Genomic DNA, 18,664 nt, shown 5'->3' with positions numbered 1-18,664 from the left:
GAACCGCACAATGTATTTGTTTGCCTCGAAAGGATGTCGTGGCCATATTGCAAAGTAATTACGTAGCTAATGATGAAGAATACATCAATGCAATATTTTGAATAATCAACGGATACACGGCGTTGGTTATTTACGATTGTTTCATTTCAAGAATAAACACCAAATGTTTAAATATAATTTAACCTTAGCAGTATTGATTTAACAATTGTAAAATATTGTAAAATAAAGAATTATTAGGTTATCCATCCACTTACTTCAGGATTAAAGAACTTTATTATTTTTTAATCCAAACAAACAGCATAATCAACCAATCAACCGACATGTTTGTAAACCTAACAGTTATAAATGTACTAGAAGCAGTTGCCACACCATGTTCATTTATTTAATTGAAGCTTGGTACGTACTGCAACAGTTTCCACTCTCCACAGTTCCACACTGCCTCAACCTTTCCTTAAGCACAAAGAAAAAGTTCAACCCCATCCAGGGTGTGTATTCTTTCCACCAGTGAGGCAAAAGGAAAGCTTGTGAGAAAAACACATTGCGTTTATATTTCAATTTGAGCACTTCCCGTCCCAAACCCATCTTCAGTTCCACTCGCACTTGCAGACCGGTGTACCGTAGCGAACGGTTGCAACTGTGTTTGCAGCGGACATTTTTCATCTCTCGCTATCCATCTGGGGCATATCTGGGGCTGCATCTTCCAGCTCGCCACATAGCTGGTCAAAATCTGAGACGATGCTCGCGAGATGGAAAGCCGCCAGCAAAAGGAAAGCAGACAAACGGAGAAAAACACCCCCCGCAACATAATGAAGAGTGTTGGCCAGGGTCGGGAATCTGGGCGATTGAGGACGGAGGAGACGTGTACGTGCCGTGCAAGTTTTACAGTAATTTTGAGCAGCTTCCGCGTCTGTGGGTTTTGGGCTGTGTTTTTGTGTGTCTTCAATTTGCTTAAATTCAATTACATACCGAGCGTAACTGGGTTCCGGTCCGGTCGGTAAGTTTGGGTAGGTTTGCTGCTACACTTTGGTTGCAAAATGTAAGCCACAGCAAGGCGTGAGTGGTTGGAATGCTTTAAAAATGAAAATGTATGATTTTCTACTAGAAAGATCTAAAATAAACTTAGCATTAGAAATACCCGTGAGTAATCGAGTAAATAATCCGCCCTTAAATTGCTTTAATATGCAGGATTTTGACGATGACTTTCTTCGAAGGGTCACATTATGTGTAATACATTTCATTGATTCTAAGTATATGCTATAATAATTTGAAACTAAATTTAATAATTACTCGAAATCCATTACCATCGCTGTTTATTACGACGTTCGGGAAGCTTGAAAGGATTATAGGAAGATACTGCCCCGCAAGACGTACTCCAGAACATACCACCATCAATGACCACTTACTGTTCAGCTTCTTCGAATCACACTGCCATACGAGATCCCAAGAAAACATGTAACAACATTTTTCACTCGTTAAGCCGCTGCACTAGCACTCGTTCCTCATGCTTTTCTATTGGTCCATCTGCAACGATTCCCGGATTGCCGCCTCAAAACCCCGAAAGGGTTGGGAAAGCGATAAATAACTGACCATGCTGGGTTGGGTTGCGTTCAAGCCGCCGCCGGGAGGGCTTCTTTCTTCGCCAGAGAACTCCAAAAGCACTTGAATTCCTTACAAAGTGTGCTTTCTTTCGGAATGCCGTTTGCATAAGTGCACCCCAGCTTACCTGCCATCGGTGCATCGAAACGAACTCTACATCGACTCCCCCTCTCCTTCCCTGGAGGAGCCCTGGTTCCGCTTGGTTTCGTTCGTGAAAAGACGCCACCTTTTGCTGCGCCGTAGTCTTTTTGTGAAAAAGAAACGAACGAAACCTAATTTAAATTAATTTAAATTCGCTTCAGTCGCTTTTAGTGCCCACTTGCTGCCGTCCTGCACCTGTCCTACCTTCAATCCTTTCGGTTGGAAATGAAGCAGGGATCGTCTTTCCCATGTACATTGTGGTGCGTCTTTGTATGCCTTGTGCAGCCAACTGAACGTACAACTTATCTTAAATGCATGCACTTTGGAGTATTTAAGAATCGAACTCGAGCCCGGTTTGGTCGGACAGTAGGTGTGCAGAAACGGTCGGTACGGTCGGTAGGGTAACGCTGCAGAGCGTATTTTCTTCCCGGGTCATTCGTTTCGGGGCCAACCTTTAAGTGGAAAGCGCAATGCAGTGATGAGAGAAATTTATCTCTCGGCCCGGTTAAAAAGGCTCGACGTTCGGTAGGCAAAGTGGACGCTTGGGCCGAAATGAAGCTTTAAGATCGTCCACAGCTAGTCAGAGTCGGAGCGAACCGTAGTTTATTGGCTTCTGCAAAGTAAATATTGACCATGGGTAAAACATGTTCATGGAATCTTTACAGTTTAGTTGTTGTACCCATACGACACAGGCACAGTGGCGTGCTGTTGGTTGTTTCGAGCTTTTTTACTTGGTACGATTTAAGTGGAATCCATTCAATATAAATCTGGTGTAGATTTTACGAGAGGCTGTCTTCCGGATTACTGCTAGATTTCATCAGGATCGAGTTGCTTGATTAGACAAGAGAATTTTTTTGGAGAGATTTAAAAGCTGCTTAGATTATATTGGAATTCCAAGGCGTATGAATTTCTGTTGCTGTAAATTCCAATGGTTTGGATACGTATTCAAACACATCCGGGGCAATTAGTTTGGGGAATGTGATCGAACATTGAACTTACTTGGGTGGGTTCAATGCAAACAAAAAAGTTCGACTTGACTTCTGCTGGAAAACATTTTGCACTACACAGTGTGCCGCCGTGTTTGATGTGTGTTGAAATTATTCAGAATTTATAATTTTGAAATATTATATATTTCATTCTTCTAGACAAATTTCCTTTGAATGATTGCATTAGATAAACACAGCATGAAGATTAAAAAAAACATAGTCACATCTTTCAATTGTTGTATGTAAAAGTAGGTTATTCCATCTTATAATGTTTTAATATTGTCTTAAGGTCTGTCCTATCATATCCTCTAAGGTCCTATCATATTTTTTTCTTTTTTTATTCATAAAGGACGGCCAGTTGTGTGGTTGTAAAATTTTACAGTCGCTACTGTTATTTAATTCATCTTCTAATAATACTGTTAGAAAACATATTGATACGGTACTGAAGAATTATTTATTTTATATTTAAGAATGATGGTTCTCCGCCGTATTGCCACTGAAACATTATATGTTCTAGGAATAATGAAGAGAGTCGCCGGTGGCCTGGTGACATCAACATCGACAGGGTGGTAAAGGCGACATCGGTTCCGGTATTCACATGGCAGGGCAGGAGGATTCAAATCCCAATTGGATCGTTTCCACGCAGTGGAGACTGACTATCTAACTACGTGCTATCAGCAAGTCTAGTAAACCATTCTAGTGGCAGGTAGGCAGGTCAAGACGAAGAAGTTCAGCGCTATTCATTCTGATTATTCCTGTTCTTGACTTAAAGCTCAACTAGATCACGCCTGCCATCGAATGGTTTACGATACTTGCTAACACCACGTAGTTGGATAGGAATACGGGTCCGGTCCGAATGGGATTTGAATTAATCGCCTAAAGACTTAAGCCCTAAAGTATGCAATTCTCAAAACAGTACAAGTTTAAAACTAGAAACCCGGTTTTGTTAAATAAATAAGTGATTTTTGTTTTCGTTTATTTACTCGCTAAGACCACGTTCTCCTATATTGAAGTATTATTGTCTATGTTTATTTTAATTCATATATAATTAATTATTACGGTTCAATACCGTACTGTGACCACCGTTTGAGATGACTGTAATAGTGAGCATTATTAAAAAGCCTGTTGGATTTTTTCCTTATTCTTTGTCTTTTTCCGGGCATACATAATTGTCTCTGTTTCTGTTTATTTTTTTGTTGGTAAAAGGCACTTTGATTGCTTAGCTAAAATACCTTAAGTACACTGGTGACAGTTTAATTGTTTCACAGTTTAAATACTTTTAAACAGCATTTGGTGATCTAAACTAAAAATATTCAGTTACTAAAGCATTAAAGTCGCACAAAAATATACCAAAGTTACTGTTAAGCGGTAACTTGCGTTTATAGTGAAAAATTTTAAACTTCCTATGCAGACAGCCTAAAAGTATGCAATCTGTAAAGTTTTTTTCATAAATATTATTAGCAGAATGACAAAAAAAGACTATTTCATTAGTCTTTTAACAAATTGCTTACCATTTTACAACGGTTCAATCAAGGCACTGTTTTTTTTCCAAAAATAATTAACAAAACACCCGAAATTAAAATGTGTTGCCAAGGTCTCTGTCGATAAAAAATGAAACCAAATTCAACGGAAAAATTCAATTCAACACCGATGGTTTTATGATTGATCGAACGTTATACATCTCGAGCAATTGCCAGGCAGCAAAATGGGCAAGGAAATGTTTAATCAAAGAATTTTTCCTTTGCCCCATGATTTCCACCCAGTGTTTTCCTCCGGGTGTGTGTTTTCAACGTGAGCGTGCTGCGTGTGTCGTTGTTTCCATTTTTATTCCCGAGCACATTGCACCAGGAGGAGGAAAAACATGAACTGAAAAATGTGTCCGACCGTTAAACCGTGGCATAATTGTAAAACGCTCAGGTAAAACCATTTTACCTCGCGCTGATTAATGTTCAATGCGGTGGGATGGTGAGAAACATGGAACAATTTATACTGGTGTGTGTTTGTGTGTGTGTTTTTTTTTTTGAAACCTCGTAATGAAACGGCGAGATGTTGAAGGTTTAGAGAAAAGCGTGCCGTTTCGTAACAGGAGAAAAAAGCATACCGGCAATTTCGAATCGAACCCTGAAATGAACCAATTTCGTTTGCGCTTTTGAACTTCATTAAACTCCCCCGACGGCTTTGTGCCAGGTCGTGTGCGCTCCGATTCTGGCACGTCATCAATAAGCACACACGTGCGTGGTCCTGCTCTGGTGGCTGGAGGGAGTAGAAACTTCGTGGAAGGTGAAAAGCAATGTGCATGTGGTTCGCTGTTTCTTTGCCAGCCCTGATGTATGCTTATCAATTTCTCATCTTAATAGACTTCTGAAGCTCACTTCGGTTCAGCTCAGAGTAGCTACTACGCCAGAGCTGGAACAGTATAAACCAAAGAAAACAACAAAATAAGGACATGGAAAAGGACGTGGAAAACCACGAAAGAAACGATTGGTAAAAAAACGGATCCTGCACCGGGCACGGAATTCACTTTCGATAAACTTAAACTGTACGTTACGCTAAACGATATACGTTCCGGGTGCCCGGTCGCAAGGAAACGTAACGAACCGGATCCGTGCCCTATTGCTTGCCATTGGCTTTCGATTCGACGCTGTCGAACAGGCATGAGGTGTTTTTCGCTTCGCCTTTCTTTTTAGTAGAGAGGCGTGCAGCCATGCTGTCGATATTCGGTGCACGTATTTTTGGCATGTTGTGTGCAAAACTGCCAACCTTCTGCGTGTGGACAAGACAGAGAAGCACGGGGGAAGTGGAAGGACGGAAGAATGTTTTATGCTTGTACTGTATCACTTTGTTGTTGTCGTACTTGTGAGGGGTCTGTAAGAGGTCTGTGATATTTGGTGAATTTGTGCTTGTGCTTCCCAGTTTTTTTTTGTTTTGGTATTTTGGGTAGAAGAATTCTTTCTTTCGAGGCGAAGCAAACGGTTTTAACTGTGTTCGCTGGATGCATTTTACAGCTGGAACGTACCATGCTAATTTATGATATTTTGCCGGGCTGGAGCCAATGAGCAGGCAGGTCGTTTGCCTTCTGTTTGTACCATTGGAGTTTTGGGTTGTATTTTTGGTTTTGGAAAACAGAAGCATGGTTGCCCGTGATCATGGTCGTTATTGACAGTTTAAAGCAATACTCATTCAAACGATGATTGTTCCATTTTACACAATTGAATAAGTGATGATGAGAGATCGTTTCAGAATTGGTTTAAAATATTGACGTGTTTGCAGTAACGATGTGTAGCCTGACCGTAACCGTAACGATGAGTTTTCCATCATTGATTGCACTGGATTTTGAATTTAGCTTATATTTTCGTTTTTCTGACTGAGATGATTGGTCTTTCCGTTGTAAAAAGTTGTTTTTAGAATACTAATTAAGCAGTTATGAATAACGATTGTTGATTGATTTGATTCATACGGAATGATAAATGATCCAAACTGTTTTACATTCAAAGTAAATAGTTCGCCTAAAAATAGGCAATATATTTGTTTGGTTGCAGCAGGAATCAAAGCATGGCCTTATTTTGATTATTTTGTTCTGAAAGATAACACTAAACACGCTGACAACTTTAATATTCACAGGACAGAAACAGATATAAAAATAGAGCTTGCATGAAAATTGTAGCCAGAAATAACCAAAAGTGTCACAATAAGCTTATGTGAGAAGAGACGCTTTGCAATTTAATTACTTTGAATTACAATGATAGCTCGGCAGATAGCATTTACCTCTGTAATTGACATTATTTTTTAATTTAAAGTGTCTTGCATGTGTGAATCGATTATGTGCAGAATGTTTTGCTAATATGGTTCATCTTGCAAGGTATTAAAAGGAATTCAAAGTTTCTCAAAGAGCTTGAAATGATTAGAGATAGCTATAATTTACCTATCCACGTTCGACATTTTAATACGCTGACTGTAATTGATTGGAATTATGCAACGATGCAAATTTCGACGGCCTTATTTGATAGAACGTAGCATACGCGAGGAATGTTTAAATTGTTATAGAATTTCTTATTAGCGTCAAGTTATTCTTCTTAGTGAATTAATACCCTACAGAAAATGTCGGAAAGTTCCACACAATGCTCTCTGAGGTATAATTTTGAATCTTTTAATTACATCAATTTGTTAGTTAAGAAATTGATTTCATTTTAGCAGTAATAGATTTAAATGTTTTTGCTTTCAAGGCTTTGTCTATCTAAATGGATCTACCACATAAGAGACAGAAAAAAACATTGTTTAAGCTTATAACAGGTGTAAGCTTGATTTTATCCAATATTTCTTAGAAATCTGTAGGAGAAATCCACTTATGGAAACAACAAAGGGAAAAACATGGTTGACTACTTCCCAAAAAGGAAAGCATTCGGAGAATTTCTAATTTATAGTTTTGATAAACGCAGCCCAGGTAACAGCCAGATCGTGATACTTTTAAAACTTGATCAAATTTGCTAATTAATTTACCACTTCTCGTGAATTGGCCCTGCCTTACCCCACGACCAGCGCATCCATGAGTGGTGGTGGGTGGAAAATAATCAACCCTTACCAAAAGTAAACATTAACGCTTATTCTTCAAGTCATCATCCCTGGAAACCCGTAGCACCGCGTGACGATGAACCCGAGACGACGGTGGCAAATATTTATCATTGGCAGGGAAAAAGTGGCATCGTAAGCAATGAGCGTCTGGAAGCGAAATTGATTCGTGGTGAAATAGAGTATACACACAATCGCACCGCATCCACACAAGAAAACACTTCTACAGACACGGTGCTTAGTACCAGCATTGATGGAAAACATTCGACAAGTTGCTCAGGTCTTTTTTTTTTTTGCACGAATAACAGCAACATAAAACGACTCTTTTTAACACTTTTATGAAGTATTCCTTCGCTTTCCAGTCCGTTTTGGTACTAGAAAGTGACGCATTGAGATGACATTTACGTTGCGAAACGCTGTTTTGACTTTTTGAATACTAGCTGACGCTTAAGATGTGTTTTGATTCGATTTATAGCACCAAACGTAAGCTGCAACGATGAGTTTTATAGGAAGCGAATGACATCTGAAGAGGTTTGTTTGTTGATTTGTAATGATGTGATGATGTTGCTGCGTACATACTTTACACTTTCCGTTTGGTTTGAAGTTGAAATGATGCCACTGAACCCCAGCCTTGCACCACATGGTAGGTGTGGAGTTATGCTGAGAACTAGGTTACCAATAAGTGCATTATTATTCTTGAAATTGTTTTGCTACTGCGTGTATTCAGATTCATAACGGTCGAACATCTATCGACCTTAGCTATTTTTATGTGAAGATCACTTTGTATGAACGAGCATGGGGTTATTCCGAGAACTTATAGCAGGCTGAAATATAAAATTACTATTTTGAAGATTTATGTGATAGCACAAAATGCTCTTGAAAGCTCTTTTGGTTTAATCTGTAGATTGTTCGCTGCAGTAAATAAAAGTACTTCTTTTAATTGCATACATTTAGGCGCAACAGTTCGTTTCTTTAAACTCCCTTGCCAGTAAACAAATCTATTCTTAACAAATATGTTTGGCTTCTTTAGTTCAACAATAGATTTAAGTTGATGGAAAGAAAGTCAAATAAGCATATCATCTTAAAAAACAGCAATATACATTTCCCAGCATGAAACAATAAGAACTTTCGCACAAGTTTAACTTTCCCCAAACTAAAACTTTGTCTAGGAAACCCGAAAAAATCTAAATAAAAACCTCGACCCAAAAGTGCATCCTATTGGTCCCGTATCTCCAAACTCCGTCTAGCCAGCATACCCGTGATGGAACCGGACTCAAGCAAAAACTTACCCACCGAGCGTACCGGTGTTATGCTTGCGTCGAACGTAAACTTTACGGACGTGCACACATGTGGGGCCAATAATTGCGTTAGCCCCAGTACCCCTATCACGGCTTCCACACGGTACGGTGGTGGCAGCCTTTGATCGTTGAAAATTTTGCAGCGTGCCGTGCCAAGTGCAAAGGAAAACTTGCTGGGAAAGAACAACAAAGGGCAGCTTTTGACTTAAGCAGGTTAATTTCCGTGCTGCTGATGGTTGGGACCGGTGGGTTTCGATGGGATATTGACTTGTTGCAAGTGGATTAAAAGCCATGAAACTGTATGACGATAATGAGGGAGGAGGGGATGCTGTTTGCCATAAAGTTGAGAAGATTTAGTCCGATAAAATGTAGAGTATGTGTTGTGTCAGTAATGTCATCTTGAAAGAGTAGTGTTTTGAAGAAAACAAGTGAATAAAATAAGAACGAACCGTATGAAACCATTTTGCTACCAGTAGTATCTCAACGCCGTGAAGCTTCTTTGAATGGAAAATATGAATCATAAAGCTTTCATGACTGTTTTTGAGCCAACTGATCACCTAATTCCTAGTATTTACGAAGTTCATTAGGTTGATCCTGTTGCTAGAATCAATAAACTACACAAAGTGTGTAAGGTTTAGCTGACTTTGAAGTGTTGCCTTACGCATTGGAACGCTATTCAGCCCGGACGTTAGAGGCTAGATACCGAACCGGATCGGTGAATTTTTCAAACATCCAACCACAAACATAGTTACCAACAGTCGATAGTAGAGTAATAGTACAGTGAACGAGGAAAAGGAACGATAGAGAGAGAGAGAAAGAAAGAACATTAATCTAATTTATCTGCAGTTGCTTCCTACGGTCTACGGCAGAAGGAGAAGTTCAGGACGGTAGCCTTTTCATGTGGTTTGGAAAATTCCTTCAACATCCGACTAAACCAGACCCAGAACCGGACCGGGGTGCGTTTACCGTACCTGTTCGATTTCTGAACACCCTTCCTCCCTCCGCTAGTGGTTTTGAAGTGAAACGGAGCTACTTCGAAGTCTGCCAGAAGTCACAAAAGGCAATGATAAAGTACCTTCCGGATAAGGGAAGAACACACGCCAGGAGAGTAACGTGGGAGCACTACCGTTTTTACTGCAGCCAAAGCAATGGCGCACATGAATGTTTCGAAATATGATTGATATCTTAGTTCGTTCGGACCAAAGTAGGAAAACTCGTTCCGCTCACTAGCCAGCCATCATCATCATCATCCTGCCGTACCACATTTAGAACGGTTCGGTGTATTATTCCGATCATACCGGTACCGCTGCGGAATCTTTTCCTAAAGGGGAAACAATTTTTACCCCCTATTACCTGGTATCCCCCCCCCCCCCCCCCCAGGCAAAACAACTCCCAACCATTCATTCGCAAACCGAAGCACAAAACAAAATCGTACGGCAATCGATAAACTTAAAAACCATTTATCAACATTGACTGCTAATATCCTGTCAGTAACCGTAGCGAAATAACAAATTGAATTCAACTCATGATCGGGATACCTATTTCACGACCCCCCGTTTCCGATGGTGTTACTCTTCCCGAAAAGATCTAAAAAAAAAACAACAACAAACCCCACAAAAGTTGGTGGAAAAGATTGGCCACACAAGCTACGAATCAACGACCGAAAAATAAAGAACTCCAAAAACGGCAAAACAACAACAAACTTTAGTATACGCCGCTGTCGAATGGGGCGCATAAAAGCTTGAAGTTGAACGTAAAACAAATGGCGCTTGTTTTTTATTCGACTCGTAAATCAATTGCGTTCACCACTGTCGAGGGGGATTTTTTTTTACCGGGTTTGGCCAACCAAAACCACCGGACGGTAAATGGTAAAAAGAACTGTAAAGGGTAAAACGCACGATTAGACAGCGAGAGCGTATGAGTTTGTGTCGCCGGTTGGAGGTTTTATGGGCGCCCTGTTGAGAGTCCTTTGAGATTTTTGTGGATAGTACGAGGATAATATAAACAGAGTGATAGGGAGAAGCAAAAGGCAAAGAAACTAGAGGGTTTTTATCTGGCCACTCTGATCGTATCATTTCCTCACTTGTTTGCCTGTGAATAATGGGAAGATAAACATGGATAGTAAATAAAAGTTCTGTTTTTTTAATGTATTTAGTACTAGCGACAGTTACTTGAGCAATGGTTTTGTATCGATCAAACACGTTTTGATTCATTGCCGAATGAATAAAGTTTCTAGTCAAGGCTTTAGTATATTCATGTTAATTTGCACTTGAAGCTCTCAATAATAAGCTTGTTATGAAGGTTGCTTAAACTTTCTATTAGGATTATTAAAGATTAGTTATTAGATAGGTTGGTCTTGGGTTTTTAATTAAACAATTTGCATTTTAATTCGCGTACTACAGCAAAGAACCTACTTGAGAACATTGCTTAAGATGTCCTTTTGAAATTTCATATCACAAAGGATTTTACTACATTTTACTATTTCGGACATAATGATTTCATAATAATAGTTTTGCGGTTATTGAAGCTGTTTGATGACCATTGTTCACCTAAGACGCCCGACAATCCTCACCAAGTTATCATAGTACGATGATAACGGTGTATAGATAACGCTAAGTGGATAGGATTAGAATGAGAATTGATGCTACGAAGACAACCCTAACACTTACGAAAAGCTCCGACCATGATAGAGCATGACTCGGAAGATGAGTATCAGTTTACGGTATCAGTTGAACATTTCGAAATGTTAAAGGAGCTCTGGATCTTGGTACGATCTTAAGTACGGACAACAACGTCAGGAACGAAATCTAAAGGCAATGCGCTCAGGTAAATTATGCTTACTACGGAAACCACTAATTACTGTGATCCAGCTGACTCGCACACTGACACATCCTCTACGGATACGAGTCCTCGACTATGCCGACGTAGGACTGCAATGCACTAGCCATGTTTGAACTAGTTCTAAGGACTATCTTTGGTGGTGTTTGGAGAAGGAGAATGAACCACGAGTTAGCTGTGCTGTTGGGTAGGTGCAGATATTCTTAAAGCCGAAAGGATATGATAGTTGGAGTATGTGCTGACGATGCTGGACTCATACGCCACCAGGAAAGGTGCTCGCCAGCGACATGTTCGGCACGAGGTTTAGAGGGACGCAGGGAACTCGATTGCTTGCTTGATCAGGTACTGCTGAACCCTGAGCAAGCCAAGCAGTCTGTAAGAATCCGATAGTGTAGTAAGACAAGAGACGATCCGGTAGCAGGAACATACGGCATGATCGATTATCTAATCTCACCTGAGCAGCCTTGCACTACGCAGAGCAGACTATCCAGCTAAGGAGATAACGATATCAGAGAAAGTCAGCAATGGCAGGGTAAAGCATCACGATTCTGTATAAGGTGCAACCGGTGTCAAAATAAGAATTGGGGGTAAAAATTGAACGTGATAAGATGATAACCTGATTTCCTTTTTTTCTTTTTCTTCCATACAACAAGCTCATTAAATGAACCATTTGAGAACTTTTTGATTTTTAGTTACTTGTAACTGGATGGGTAGACAAATGTACCATCCAAACTTAACTAAATGGATGATACATATCCGATACGATCGCTATACTATAGTAGATTGCCCTGATACAGCCTAATCAGAGCACCAGCCCAAAGGCATCAATTTTGAATAGAACGCATCAATTTTGGAAAGCAGTGAAGGCAGCGATTTATACCACTTTCCCATTAAATATTAACACAAGGAACCCAATTTCACGCAAAAGAGGTTGAGCATATTATTAATCTTACTCAGACCAAAAAGCTTTCACAATACAAACAATGCATATGAGCATAACATATTTTGTTTAATTTTCATTTGTTCGATAGCGTTGATTGGGAAATTCTTAAACTTGTATGACCATGAAAATGGATGGAAAAAATGGATCGAAAAGGAAATTTAATTTAGTTAAAATTATACATGTACAGCTCTAAACATAACAAAGCCTGTCTCTAAATAAGGGACTAAAATTCATGACTTAGAACCAACAATAGGTGCCTTTGAGTGAATAATTGATAATAAATCATTACATGGATTCAAAATGTCATTGCAAACAGTAAATAAACTGATTTAAATACCACTTTTCATTCGCATTATCGATACCTCTTACAATTAAGCCTTATTAATGTATACTTATAATTGATCCATTACGCTTTTCCCATTAAACGAAGTAACCGACCATCGTTGATCCACTCTGGCGTACCGATTTTCCACCAGTTTCCCAAAAATTATCACAACGACGTACGAAATCGTTCCATAAGCGGCAAAAAGCTTGAAAATAGTGATTAACGAAATGAAAAGCCAGCCGTAAACTCTCATTCCACTGGCGGCTAGCCTATTAAAACATTAGTTTCCAGCTGGGGAATGGAACTGGAGCAAACACAAAGAAAAGCAAATGAGCACGAACACCGATCTACGTTTTCATTTGGAAATGGTCCAGAAATGAATCTTGCGCCAAACTGGAACCGGTTGGTTTTAAGATTCTAGTTTTTGCTCACTGTTCGCACCATGGTTCGCGCTACCATCTAAAGGAAGATGGGGAACCTAGAGCATCAAATTACTCCTGAAATGTCTATAAATCTTGACGAAAAACACATAAATTATGTGGCGCGTTAAACGGCTTTACTAACCGAAGGAGAATGGCTAACTCCCGGGTTAGGACCTTTCGGTAGACAAGGGTTTTAGTTTGATGCGATCTGTTTGTGCGGGATGATTTGCATGTTGGATGAGTGTATCGAAGAGTATGGCGTTACCTTAGGTCGTCGCGAACCGAGTGCCAGGAAGGTTCGTCCATTAATTTAACGATGCTCGATGCTCAATTTGCAACCCACCCGGACGCAGTATCATATGCAAGCGAGAACGATACGCCACTCCAGCGATAAACTTGTTACAGTGAAAACGGTCAAAAATGGTCCTTCTTGCTTGCTTTGGGACAGGAAACACAGAAAGAAAACTTTTTACAGTGCAACTCTCGACTTCGCGTACTAAAAACTAAACCACTTCTCTTCCAACACGCGGGGTACGCGAACGAGCGGCACATGGATAATGGCTTTTTGAGCTCATAGTTACGGGGGATTCTCGCTAGCTCTTTGTTCCCCGCTCGATCATCCCTTTCGTGCAAGCCAAGTGAGCCAAAGTTTACTTACTGCTAACACAGAAAAGAAAAGCAGAGGAACTCGAGTGGAGAAATGCTCGAGCCGAAAAATCTTTCAAGGACCACCGCGCGCGTTCTGGTGCCACCCATCGGTGTGCGTTTCGTGCAAAATAGTTCACCAGCACCGGTACGGATAATGTCTCGTTAATGATCAAAAGTTTGTGTTGCCCTTTCCCAAGAAAAAGTCCCCACAAAGAAGGATGCACACAGTCTGTGTCTCTGTGAAAAGAGCAGTGAAGAGAGATGAAGATGAAGACAAAAAAAATATGGCGAATTGAAGTGAAATCTAGCAGAACACTTTACGGTTTGGAAAGGGGGCCGTTGATTTTTGGGCATCTACATCGATGTGGCCTGGGCAAGGCAAGCTGGCACCAAAAAGGTTGTCATTTTGTTGCACATCCACTACGAGGCTAGTGTTATTTAGGGACCTCTGCATGTTCTCGAATCAGAGGGGGGGGGGGGGGGGAAAAGAAAGGAACTAAAGAACGGATGTGTGTCAAAAAATCCCAAAGCCCGTACAGTATGTTGCTTTACTTGTAACAGCAGTCAACCGAGCCAAACCGAGCCAAACCGAGGGAAAGCAATCGGCCTATAAAGATGGCCGCTTTATGACTACTGTCGTTCACATATTTTATCAATTTTTCCATCACACCGAGTGAGCAGCATGAAGTCTTCTTACGAAGTCGAACGGTTTTCCTACCCTGGCACGGGCTAGGCACGTAAGCGAAATGTATTCGCCACCAGAGACAAGATCAAGATCTGTCCACAAGAACTCGCCACGGCTCTCTCACCTCTTGTGGTATCAGCACTTGCAGCAGAACATTCGAAACGAGCGGTATGCGATTATCGTCATGTGCTGCACGGGATTTATGTCCTGCCGTAGGTGCACAACTCTTGCCTTTGCTCACACATGCACGCAACATGTGGCAGAATGGGTAGCAACGACCGGGAGGGGCCAGTGTTTTCTTACACTCCTCCTAATTGGCACTACAATTGATATCTCGCGGGAACGCACCAGCTGGCCGGTACGTGCCAGGGCTGGATCGGTTTGCCGGTCGCCCCATACACAGCGATACAATTGCCAATCGTATTGTTATGGCAGCCAGGCGAAGACGTCTTTATTATTACTAGCTTTTGTGCTTCTCGGCTACGGCACACCAGATAAACGGTTATCTGTCAAATGGGGCAAACGTTGACACTTGGGCGATCAAAGCCACAGCACTGCAGCTTGAGTAACCGTGTGTCGGTTGTTGTGATCCTTCAGCCATTGCCATTGTTTGTCCGGTATCTCACGATGGTAACAAATCTTTATTTTATGTCCTCTTCGCTTTTATAAGCCGGTTGGTGTTTTCTTCTTGCTAATCCTCGCTACAATCTGCGTGTTTTGTCGTCGCTATTGTTTTCATCTTTAATCTGCTCCATCTCCCCCAGTCGTTGCGGTCGACAGCCAACCCAGTCCAACGTTAAAGTTACATCCCGTTTTCCCTCCTGTGTTCTCCCCCTAAATGGTTGACAAACTCACACACTTACCGAGACACAAAAAACAAGCGGACAAATTGTAGTAGTCGATTAAAAACAGACTTTCGCCATCGAAATTGGCGTAACAGTGAAATTTAATTACTTTCCAACAGTGTAATTACACTTGAAACGATTGCCTGCGACGAACACGTACACGGGTGCTCTACTTACAGCTCGCATTTTTCCTTCCACTGTGTTTGTGGGAGTTTTTACAACGTCCATTGACCGGCGACTACACTGTGACGCATTCGCTTCGTGCAAACGCTGTAGTAATAGTTCTTACGTTTTCGAAAGGTTCTTACTTTTAGGCGAAAATGAGAGAGAGAAAAAAAGAGCTGGAAATGTGTTACATGGTATCAGAAAAAAAAAAGACGGAACGCTTGAAATGTCGACTTGGCTAATGAGAAGTTTGTTACGTTTTGATCGGAGCAGAAAACTTTTGGTGACTTTACCACAATTTTTTACTACTTCCTTCCTTTGGCAGGAGGTTGTGGGATAGGGAGATATTGTTTACCTTTAGCTTAGTTTAAGTAGTTTGGTAAGTTAAACAGGCTTAATGGTTACTGATTATGCTGAATGTAGATTAATGAGCGTAAAGTTTCATTACATTCTATCAGAATGGATGTTGCGTGTTGATTTGGTAAAGTAAAAGTAGTCATTTAAGTGTCGTTAAGGCCTGCACGATACAAAGGAATTGTTTCTCAGGATTTGTTTGATTTATGTGGGTGACATTTAACAACGAGAAAATGTTAGGAAACCCCTGGAGATGGCCCAAACTGATTTAAAAAGAGAAGGATTGTTTTGAACAGTTTTGGACAAAATCTATGCCTGAGAGACTAATGTGAGTAATGAGGCTAGACAAGTTCTCTAAGCTTTAATGTATCAATGTGTCAATACTGACTATTGATCTCAGATAGGTAAATTATTGGACAACTTCAAAGGTCAGATCCCCCATTTTTTTTTATTCACCTCGGAAATCTCCAAAACGTGGATCAGTACCGTTTGATCGATCCTTTGGTAAATTTCTGCTTCGTATGAGAGCTTCAAATGATGTTTATGTTAGCAGCGCATTCCAGGAATTAGATTGACTTATGGCAGATGGTCCCCAAAGCTACTACCTCCGATCTACGGGTGCCCCTCTTTAGCACCAGATTAAAGAGAAGACAGGCAAGGCCATGACTCACGATCTTTGCAATTAATCCTTAGGAAATATGCTTTTACCTGACATGTGATGTTGGTTATTGTCATTATTATAAGCTCAAAGTAAACTACAATTCGAAAAGAACTATGATTATTTTACCGTCAACGTCTCTAAGGATGGGTTCATGAGGAAGATCTGGTCAGTAAATGATTTGTTTGTTGGAATCTTCTCTGAAACATTTTAATTATTTCTGCACCAAACGAGGCTAAACGATCTTGTAGAATCAAGGAAAAAATCATGTAGACCAAATTCAACACCGTAGTATTCTATACAGGTATTGCCATACCTGGTTTGCATACCATTGCCAACACGAACGTCCATAGCATCACGAAACTTCCTTCCATAGACCTTAAAATTTACATCAAAACTCAAGCACGTCGACACATTATTACTCTAATCAATCACAAAACCACTAAACATCACCATATATTCACTGATAGATCGGTAAAAAATAAGTGTCTGTTATGATATACATATATCCATTAACAAGCAACTACTCATTTCGGCTTCAAGACCAAAATTTCCTTTTTTTCCTACGGCGCTTCTCATAGCTGTCGAATAAGATATCGATGATATGAAACAAAATATCAATTTCATGGATAGTTTGAACGTAAAAACCTTGGAAGCAGGGAAGTCTAGAATGTACACATGTACAAATGTTTGAAGAGTTACCAACATCATCACAAATCTTTTTCTGCTGGGTACCAAGCCACATTGGTGTTCAGGGAAATTAAATATTAGACCAACTAGCTTAAACAGCACTTGATCAGTCTGTAATCCCTAACGCACCTTTTTCCAAACAGGTTTATAGGGCTTAACATAGAGGCTTCAGTACAAGACATGGACGTGAATAGACATCCACGAGTCTTGGTCCTAACAATGGTTCCATTCACGATCTACATTCCTACTTAGAAACCATAAATGATGAATGAAATGACCTCGGCAATAGTCATTCCGGACACACACGCTTAACACATCGGCACGTAATACTAAAATCTAGCTCTCTTCTTGTTTTTGCGATGTTTTTATCACATAAATATATCCAAACCATCATATTTAATCAAACAATAGAAAAGAGACAAAGGATATGTACTGTAGCTAAGGCGATTTCAAGGCTCTGACTCTGTAGAGCCTGCGTACCATAAAAATGTATATGACAGGTATGGAGCCCATTAAAATTCGGACGTACAGGTATGGCAGATGACCGGTTAGTCTCGGCAAACCTCGCTTTCTTGTTACATCCTGTACTCTACCATCCGCTCATGGGGTATGCTAAGGCTATCTCGTGTACTAAAACTTAGATGTATAAAGTTAAATATTAGATATTATATTAGAAATCGTCTCTACCACCGGGCCGCCCCCCGTACAATTCTACCATTGGAAATAAAAATACGGAGTTTAACATTTGATGCAGATTTTATGTGCCAAAGACATAATTCTGGAAAGGGTAAAAGCCAACCACAACTTGCTATTTGAATCAGAGAAGTTGTTTTATTTTTATAGGATTTTGAGGAGTTTAACCTCCTGCTATTTCGCTACTCGAGGAGTTGGAATCAGCTATTTGCTTAGGTATAAGTTTTGCTGCATTGCCTAATTATGGATGGACGATTGATTGCTCAAAAGTGTGGTTTGTTTGGTTGGTTAACTAGCAATTACTAAGGCTTATTTTCTACTAATTGTGGGATGCATTTCAAAAATAACTAGAAAAATATCAACACAAATACGATGCATTTCTGAATTATACATTGATCTAAATTAAATATTTAAATGTTCGTTGGCAACACGGCCAGACCATTCTAATGAAAAAAATCATTGGCAAATAACGATCATTATCCACAAATCATGTGCAATATCTTAAGTAGCTCTTGTAGGAAGATCTGGCCGTTTTGAAGTGTTCATTCATTTTCTTTTAATTAAATTTAAAATGTATTACTTCAATAGCCTTCGAGGGATTTAAAAGAGCTTTAATTTGAGAGATTTGGAAAATCGGACCAAATTTATTAAGATCTAGGATTACCTCGAACATGTTTTAAGTAAAGCTAAATTATCGCCGGCTAAGATACTGTTAATCCTTTCCTCTTCCAGCACGAAAATAAAAAAGGATTAAGCATCATTGTCACATCATCAATTGTCAATCCATGTAGCTTCACTCTTTTATTCACTT

The 18,664-nt window shown here is 40.1% G+C and overlaps 2 protein-coding genes across 2 annotated transcripts in view; one reads left to right on the top strand and one right to left on the bottom strand.

The window, feature by feature from the left end:
* Nucleotides 1-18,664, bottom strand: part of LOC126565323 (ras-related protein Rab-9B) — a 186,638-nt gene that overhangs the window by 106,464 nt on the left and 61,510 nt on the right. The gene's annotated exons all lie outside the window — the stretch shown is intronic.
* LOC126564884 (uncharacterized) overlaps nt 1-18,664 on the top strand; it is a 45,739-nt gene that overhangs the window by 9,570 nt on the left and 17,505 nt on the right. The window lies entirely within an intron of this gene.

The sequence above is a fragment of the Anopheles maculipalpis genome, chromosome 3RL (assembly GCF_943734695.1).
Source record: "Anopheles maculipalpis chromosome 3RL, idAnoMacuDA_375_x, whole genome shotgun sequence".
Lineage (NCBI taxonomy): Eukaryota > Metazoa > Arthropoda > Insecta > Diptera > Culicidae > Anopheles > Anopheles maculipalpis.
Note: the sequence above shows the minus strand (reverse complement) of the source record. Positions and strands in the feature narration are given on the sequence as shown.